This window comes from Trichosurus vulpecula, chromosome 1, assembly GCF_011100635.1.
Source record: "Trichosurus vulpecula isolate mTriVul1 chromosome 1, mTriVul1.pri, whole genome shotgun sequence".
Classification (NCBI taxonomy): domain Eukaryota; kingdom Metazoa; phylum Chordata; class Mammalia; order Diprotodontia; family Phalangeridae; genus Trichosurus; species Trichosurus vulpecula.
Genome location: NC_050573.1, coordinates 530,675,174 through 530,683,637, shown reverse-complemented (window position 1 = coordinate 530,683,637; position 8,464 = coordinate 530,675,174).

The following is an 8,464-nucleotide window of genomic DNA, read 5'->3' as shown; positions in this document are numbered from 1 at the left end:
CCCATCCTCCTTCCTCTTCTCTTTCTTTCTCCTCCCCTGCTCCTCTACTGTCCTTCACCATCGCCTCCTCTCCTCCCCTCCCCTTTTCTCTTCCCCTCGCCTTCTCCCCTACCCTCTTTCTCTTCTGCCCATCTTCTTCACCTTCTCCACCTCTTCTTATTCTCCCCTTCTCCTTTGGCCTTCTCCCTTTCTCCCCTCCTTCTCTTCTCCTTTAACTTCCTCCTCCCTCCTTTCTCTTCTACCCTCCTCCCCTCTTCTTGTCCTTCCCTCCTTTCCATCTCATTCCCTTTCTCTTCTCCTTTACCCTTCACTCCTCCACCTTCCTTCCCTTTCTCTTCTTCTCCTCTTTTCCATTTTTACCTTCCTGCCTTCGTCTCCCCTTCTCCTTTTTTGCTCTTCTCCCCTCTTCTCTTTCTCTACTCCTCCCCTCTTTCACTTCTATTTACCATCGTCTTCCCATCCTTCTTCCTCTTCTTCTCATTCTCTTCTCCCTCTCTCTTCCTTCTTCAATTTCCCTTCTCCCACCTCCCCTCCTCCCTCCTCCCTTCTTCCCCTTCCCTCTCCTTATTCCTCCTCTTCATTTTCTGATCTCCTTTTTTCTCCCTCCTCCTCTTCTCCCTTCTCCTTTTTCTCCTCCCCTTCTCCTTTCTCCTTCCCCTTTTCTCCTCCTTTCTCTTTCTCCCCTTTCTCTCCTCCTCCCTTTCCCTCTTCTCCCCTCTCCCTCCCTCCCTATTCTCTTCCCTTTCCCCTTCTCTCCTTCCTTCTTCTTCCTCTTCTCTTCCCTTCCTCTTCCTCCCTTTCTTCTCATCCTCCTTTCTCCTCATTCTCCTCCCTTTCCCCTCCTTTCCTCTTTCCACTTCACCTCTCTCCTCCTTCTCTCATTCCTGTTTTCTCTCCTCTACCTCCTCACTTTCTTTTCCTGGAATGTTTATTTTTTTAAAATAATTCAATATTCTATTTTTCCCAATTACATGTAAAAAACAATTTTTAACATTTGTTTTTTTTTTAAATGAGTTCCAAATTCTCTCTCTTTCCCTCCTCTTCCCCCTCAATGTGAAGGCTAGCAACTTGATATAGGTTATACATATGCAGTCATGCAAAATAGACTTCCATATTAGTCATATTGGGAAAGAAAACACAGAAAAGAGAAAAAAGAAAAAAGAAAGTAAAGAAAACGTATGCTTTGATTTGTACTCAGACTCCATTAATTCTTTTTCTAGAAATGGCTAGCATTTTTCATCTTAAGTTCTTTGGAATTATCTTGGATCATTGTGTAGGAGAGATTAGCTAAGTCATTCACAGTTGATCACTGTACAATATTGCTATTATTATGTATGACATTCTCTTGGTTCTGCTCATTTCATTTTGCATCAATTCATATAAGTCCTTTGAGGGTTTTCTGAGAGCATCCTGCTTATCATTTCTTATCATACAATGATACTCCATCACAATTATATAATACCACTTGTTCAGTCATCCCCCAATTGGTGGGCATCCCCTCAATGTCCCTGGAACACTTATTAAAAAATGCTTTTTCATTCATTCATTTGTGCCTCGCCCTCTCTAGGGTCTGAAACATAGTATATGTTTAATAAATGCTCATTCCTTCATTCACTCATGTTTCACTCTCTCCTCCCCTTCCCCAGTTTGTGGCACAAGGTAAACACTTGAATGCTTTTTCATTCATTTATGTCTCCCTCCTTTCCTTACCCCTTCCCTTCCTCACCTCTCCCAAATCTCCCTAGGCCAGAAGACCTGTCATTTTCCTATTTTTCCTCCCCCAACCTACAGTTCCAGCTTTAGTCCCTCTTTCTAAGACCCCTAAGGAGTTTCCATTTACTTGGCTGTGAATCTATAAGTCTTCACTCATCCTCTTCCTATTGCCATCCTTTTTCTTTCTCTGATGTCCCTGCTTTGATACAAAACATTTCTAGAAGGTTATGTAGCTCTTTTAGACACAAGCTCCTCAAGGCTAGGATCTATCTCTTTTTTTATTTGTATCCCCAATGTTTTATCCCCACAAGAAGCTGCTTGGTATAGTAGATATACAGGCCTTAGAGCACAAAAGATTGGGGCTAAAGTGTACCTCTTACACACTTTGGCTGTGTAACCCTAGACAAATCACTTAACCTCTCTATGTTCTTGGAAACTTTCTAAGACAATCAATTGCACAGCAGATACCGATCTGCACTGTTACAGGGAGTTTCCTGATTTGAAGTTCCCTATGAAATCACGTTTGTTCCCCACTCCAAACCACAAAAAAATAAAAATAAAAATCCCCAGGACACAGCAATCCAGAGCTTTTGTATTAGTATTTACTAAGCCCTTTAACCGATTGAACAGATTCTCCCCTAGCCTTATGTTCACACCTAAGATCTCCTACCTCCATCAACAGATCCTTCAAAGGCTGGTGTCCACCCCCACCTTCTAAATGTCACCTTCATGGCTGATCCCAGGTTGCAGTTTTACCCAGAAGTTCCAAATCCCTGAAAATTCTTTTTGAGCTATTTGTCTCTGCACCTCTGCTTGAGGAAACTGGGTACCTAACCTGTGGAAGAGCTCCTGCTTGATCAGCTGAGGGTTCTAGGCAAGAAGTGGGAGGAGAAATGGAAAGTAAAATAGCCTGTCAAAAGTGAGAGAGTAAAGGATAATCACTGACAAGTGGTTTGCTTTTTTTTAATCTGCCAATTCTATATTTGGTTCTATCTTCATTATTTTGTCCTTTAGAGGCTACGTGAAGTCGACCTCTCTATGTAAACTGTCCCAGTGAACTTACTGTGAAACTACTCTGTTAGCTGATTTTGCTTTCTAGACTTCCTGAATATGTTTGTACTGTAAGAATTGCCAAAAAAAAAAAAAAGGTTTTCTTTTTAAAAAGTGACTTGAAAACTCTTAATAGGGTGGAGTTAGAGTGACATCTTATGACTAGTTATGGAAAGACAGGCAAACATATAATACTCAATTTTCTAGAACAAGGGAGGAGAGGCATCTACTATATGTGCCAGGTGGCAGCTAGGTGGAGCAGTGGATAGAGCCCTGGGCCTAGAATCAGGAAGACTCATTTTCCTGAGTTCAAATCTGGCCTCAGACACTCACTAGCTGTGTGACCCTGGGCAAGTCACTTCACCTATTTACTTCGTTTTTCCTCATCTGTAAAATGAGCCGGAGAAAAAAATAGCAAACTGCTCCAGTATCTTTGATCCCAAACAGGGAATAACAAAGAGTCGGACATGACAAAAATGACAGAAAAATAGCAGCAACAACAAAATGTGCCAAGCACAATGCTGGGCACTTCTACAAATCTCATCTCATTTAATCTTCACAACTCTGTGTGGGAGGTGCTATTATGACCTCCATTTTACAGTTAAGGAAACTGAGGCAGACCATAGTCATATGACTTGTCCAGGTCAGATAGCTAGGAAGCTCTCTCTACGGTACCACCTGGCTGGCTAAGTGTGTGAGCGACTGTTAGAGGCATTAGCATTCTAAAGCTTCTTCTTTGTATATATAGTATGTTGAATTTCTCATTTTTCCTCTCAAATAACTTGGCTAACCAACCCTAAGAATCAGTCTCCTAAAACTCCAGTAAAGCTGCAGGCAAAACACAGATCTGTTGACTGGTTCACATTTCAATAAACATTTATTAAGTACCTAGAGGATGTATAGTGCAATGATAGATGAGGCGTGGAGGAGGAGAGGAAGACCCCAAAGTTTAGAAAAGGCAGATTTACTTTCTTGCAGCTTAAAAATAATAATGGAAAAGTTGTAGCATTTTAAGGTTTACAAACCATTTTCCTTACACCCTCCTGAGGATCTGAGTCTCAAAGAGCCTAAGTGAATTCCCATGGGCACAGAGAGAATTTAAATCTTGTCTGAGACAGCATTTATCACAGAGCTTTGCACATAGTAGGTGCTTAATAAATGCTTTATTAATTCATTCATTTAAAATATTCCACAAGTTACTTCTTGTGCATTTTATCCCCTACCTCTTTCCCTTTGCAAAGAGGGCACCACATGCCTGGAATTCACTTGCTAATTTTAGTTCCACAGAATCCCTAGTGTAGGGTTGAGTTGGTTTACTGAAGGGTCAAGATAGGGAAGGGAGGAGAGTGTAGCCAAAATAGGGGTGATCTTCTGGGGAAAAAACATAAGAGTGGAGGGAATGGAGGTCAAAGGACAAAGAGCATGATTGTGGTTTTAAGGCATAGGGCAGAGAAAGCAAGAACAATCAAAGATTATGAACAGATCGAAAGAAGTATTTCAGAGTTCATGAACAAGTTAAGTTGAATACTGTGGGTGATGGCAAGATGACCATCCTAGCATGTAGCTAAGGGGGAATGGAAGAGTAGGTCATGAGAGCTGGGAAGTTGAGAAACTAGGAAGTTAGGGTATTTGAGGGAATATTTGGAGCCTTTGTTGAAGTCCCTTGTAAGATAGCAGGAGATGGGGAGAAGAAAAGGGCTGATAGCCAGGCACTAAATTCGCTGCTGAAGGAAAGAAATGTGATGGGGATTGGTTGACAACAGCCAATATGAAGTCAGGCAGTTCTTGATTTCAAGGAGCTCCCATTCTAACAGGAGAAGACAATATGCATGGAAGGTTTCAGCTGAACTCGGATGGAAAAGTCCCATGGTCCTTAAAGCACAGCAGGAAAGCAGATGGTGATGCCTCTTCTTTAACGTAATTTCCACTGGAAAATTCCTACCAGTTTCTGATGTCGAACTGTTTGACAGTGCCAAGGACTTTGGTGGCAAGACCTTTCTTTTCTGGGTCTTTTGTGGCTGTGGCTGTAGCACCTGCAGGAGTAATGGCCAGGCTGCCTTTCCATAAGCACGATGGCTAAGGGCAATGGGCTGGAAGGATTGCTATTGCCAAGGCCCTTGGGTTCATGTATCCATCAGGATCTGAGGGGAGATGGTGGTCAGGGTGGTGGTGTTGGTTTGACTTGCCTGGTACACACAGCCACCCACCCCCCATCTCTTGCTGCTTTGCCTAGGTTGGCCTGCCTGCCCTGTGGGTGGCATGTGATTGGCAGTCGGTAGAAAGGGTTGGTTACTTCTCCCACAAGCATTGCCTCCCTGCATGGCCATGAAGGAAGTCTGGGGTTTGCTGCCGCCGTCAGGGTTCCTGTGCCTATTTTTTTGTTGGTGTCAGTTGGTCAGCAGTTGCTGCTGGTGGTAATGAGGAAGTTGGGGCCCTTCTTCACAATTTCTCCCCTCAATGATGACTATGGGGGCTGGTCTCGGGGAACATTGCTATTCTAAAGGGTTTGGGGTTCAGACTCCTGTGTTGTGTCCATCAGGGTCTGAGAGGAGATAGTGGTCAAGGTGGTGGTTTGACTTGCCTGGTACATACTACCTCCTTTCTCTCCCTCGGGGGCCTTGCTGCTTCACTGAGGCTGGCTTATCTGCCTCTGTTTTTACAGAGGTTCGTTTCTCTGGAGTTCTCTTCTCCTCTTCCCTCTTCCACACTCTCTTGCCATTCACATGGAAAGCCAGCTGGGAACAGGGAGAATGGACCCGTTGGGGACAACACATCCAATCTGGAGCATTAGTGACCCTCAGGGAAGGCAGCTTTAGGAAGCATGGCCTCTCATGGACAAAGGGACCCTTGGAGTCTAGCGGAAAGCTAAATCTAATGTGAACCTTCTGAGTACTCTACAAAAGGACAGAAGTACTTCCAGTAGCCAGGAGTTATAAGTTGTTACTTCTTTGCCATATATGTTCTCTGTATGTGACCTCACCTTTGCACTTCAAATTTGTGCCTCCTTTCCCTGTGTATTTGTGCACAGTGTGCATAGTCAGACCTGTACTTTAGCAATATCTAACTGACAGATTGGGGATGATGATTTGGAGGGGAAAGACTGGAGGCAAGGAGAGGCTAATTAAAAGGCTCTTCTAAACAGGGGATTTTAGGTGATATAAAAACAAAAGATATAAATAAAAACGTATAAAAAAAAGAAACTTGCAATTGAACGATCTCGATTACGCAGTACAAGGATGACAAAAAGATGATGGATTATAGGTGCAGAATAAGACATACATTTTACTATGTTATCAGTAAGTGAACTGAGTTAGGTGTTAAGTCAGCTGGTGGCGAAGTAGAAAAACTACTCAGCTGGGAGTCAGAAAGACTTGAGTTCAAATTCCCAGTTTAGATACCATGTGACCCTAGGCAAGTCACCTGTCTGCCTCAGTTTCCTTAACTGTAAAATGGGTATAATAATAGCCCCTTTATTTCAGGGTTGTTGCGAGGACCAAATGAGGTAAAAATTGTAAAGTGCCTATTGGCACAATGCCTGGCACAGAATACGCGCTATATCAATGTTAGTTATTATTTTGTAGTAATGTTAATTTGTCACAGGAGAGTTTATTTTTCTTCATTGACGCAAAAAGAAAAGAAAGCAAAGAGAGAAAGAGAAGATCATTGATCATGCAATTTTTTTAAAATGCATGGTGGAGGGACAGCTATATGGTGAGTGGATAGAGTAGTGGCCCTGGAGTCAGGAGGACCTGAGTTCAAATCCTGCCTCAGATGCTTACTAGTTGTGTGACCCTGGGCAAGTCACTTAACCCCTATTGTTTCTCCCTGCTCCCCCCCCCCCCCACCCACTATTGAATGAAAGACAGCCAGAAGAAGAAATGATGGAGTCTGAATGCAGATTGAAGCATACCATTTTTTACTTTATTTTTTCATGTTTTTCCCCCCTTTGGGTCTGTATCTTCTTTCACAGCATGACTAATATGGAAATGTTTTGCATGATTGTACATGTATAACCTACATCAAATTGCTTACCATGTCACAAAGGGGGAAGGTAAGACAGGGAGGAAGAAAATTTGGAACTCAAGACTTAAAGAAAAAGAATGTTAAAAATTGTTTTTATGTGTAATTGGGAAAATATTATTTAAAATTTTTTAAAATGCATGGTAGAGAACAGAAGGAGGTTTAGAGGGAAACATCAACATGCAGAACTAACATGCTGAATCCAGTATTCAAAGGGTGTGCACCAAGAGCCTTAGTGCAGTTTTAAGCTCTAATAGCTATGATTCAGCTCTGTTGGCCAATTGCCATCCTTCACACATTACAGCCCACACTTTTGGACCGTCTGTCTCCCATGCCTAGAATCCTCTACTCAGCCTCCGAGAATCAAACCCTGGCTTTTGCAGGAGGGCTTTCTTAGTCCTCCCCACTTGAAAGCCTGCCTTTCCAAAGCCTTCTGAGATAAGCTTCCATTGATACTGTATGTATCTTGTATGTACATAATTACTTGCAAGTTGTCACCCATTAGAATGCTCCTTGAGGGGGGAACATGTTTTTGCTTTTCCGCGTGTCCCTAGCACTTAGTACATTGCCTGACACACAGTAAATACTTAATAAATTTGGGCTGAGTGATCAACTTATAATGAGCATTTATTAAGCACCCACTATGGACAAGACACTGTGCTGGGGATACGAGAATAGAAACAGTCCTTGCCTTCAATGTGCTTACATGGGGAGGAGGGAGAGGAGATATGAATATAGAAAAATATAGACAAAATATGGATAAAATAAGTACAAGATAACCGTAGGAAGGGAAGGCACCAGCAGCTGGGAGAATTAGGAAAAGCTTCATATAGATGTTTTTTGTTGTTCAGTCTTTTCGGTTGCGTCTGACTCTTCATGGCCCTCTTTGGGGTCTTCTTAGCAAAGATACTGGAGTGGTTTGCTATTTCCTTCTCCAGCTCATTTTGCAGATGAGGAAACTGAGACAAACAGGGCTAAGTGACTTGCCCAGGGTCACATAATTAGTAAGTATCTGAGGCCAGATTTAAACTCAGGAAGATAAGCCGGTCTGGTGCTCTATCCACTTCACCACCTAGCTGCCCTAGAAGGATAACTTAGGCTGAATTTTCAAAGAAGCTAGAGAGTCTAAGAGGAGGAGGTGAGGAGGGAACACATTCTGAACATGGACATGGTGGACAAGGCATGCAGACTGAAGATGGAGTCTCATGCATGAGAAACAGCAAGAGAGGTCAGTTTAGCTTAACCATAAAGTACAGTACGGGAAGTAGCATATCACAAATATGCTCTAGATCTTCTAGAACAAGGCTTTCTACATCTCTCCCTCAGGGTTTCAGCAACACCCCTGTGTGACAGGAGAAATATCCTCTACAGGTTAGACTAGTTTTTCCTTAAAAATGTATTGAGACAACTCTGATTGGCTCAGGAGACTAAGGGCTCATACTGCTGACAGTATTTCCTCATTGCCTGGTTACAAATGCAGCCAAAGTGGAAGGGGAAGGGGAAGTCTTTTGGACTTTTGGCTGGTGGATTGCATCATGAGGTGAGCTTCTCTCACTTGAATGTTAGGGTCAGTACCCTTAATGGATCAGTCATTTACTGAACACCATGTACGGCAATATACAAGCTACTTGTCAACATGGACTGCCCCCAACCTCCTTTTTCCAGGAAAAAGTATATTCCC